Source organism: Crocuta crocuta, unplaced genomic scaffold (assembly GCF_008692635.1).
Source record: "Crocuta crocuta isolate KB4526 unplaced genomic scaffold, BGI_CrCroc_1.0 scaffold116, whole genome shotgun sequence".
In the NCBI taxonomy this organism is placed as follows: domain Eukaryota; kingdom Metazoa; phylum Chordata; class Mammalia; order Carnivora; family Hyaenidae; genus Crocuta; species Crocuta crocuta.
Genome location: NW_027531562.1, coordinates 310,942 through 311,479, shown reverse-complemented (window position 1 = coordinate 311,479; position 538 = coordinate 310,942).

The following is a 538-nucleotide window of genomic DNA, read 5'->3' as shown; positions in this document are numbered from 1 at the left end:
TCCAAAAAATCATCCTGAATACCATCCAGGGCCCTGCAATAAGCCAAATAGATTATAGTGCAGGAAGAGGAAGCCTTCTGCCCACACAGATCCTAAAGTGATGCCCAATGTCCTTGTTACTGGTCCCCTAAATGGAAACGGGATGCTAACTAAGGCCAATTGTTAGACTTTAGAGTTACCTATGAAAGCCAGAACTGAGAACAGCGCGTTGAATTATGGGTGAGGAGAACAGGGAACAGCTCACCGGCAAAGTCTATATCCTGATACAAGATATACCTTCAAGATTAGAAAGGCAAGTAATATTTTATTGCAAAACAAGAAAGCACAGAGAAAGCGGAGAGACAGAGGGCCAAGGAACAAACACAGGCACAAATGATCGGCTGCTGAAGAGAACAGAGGCTCAGGTTCCAAACAGAAACCATCTGCTTGGTTCTCACTCGGAGGAAAAAGCAGAAGAAGAGGCAAGAATCCAGGTCAGTGTGAGATGTGTCTCTCCAGCTCATAGAGCTTTTCCTCCCCTTTAACTGCACTTGTAGCC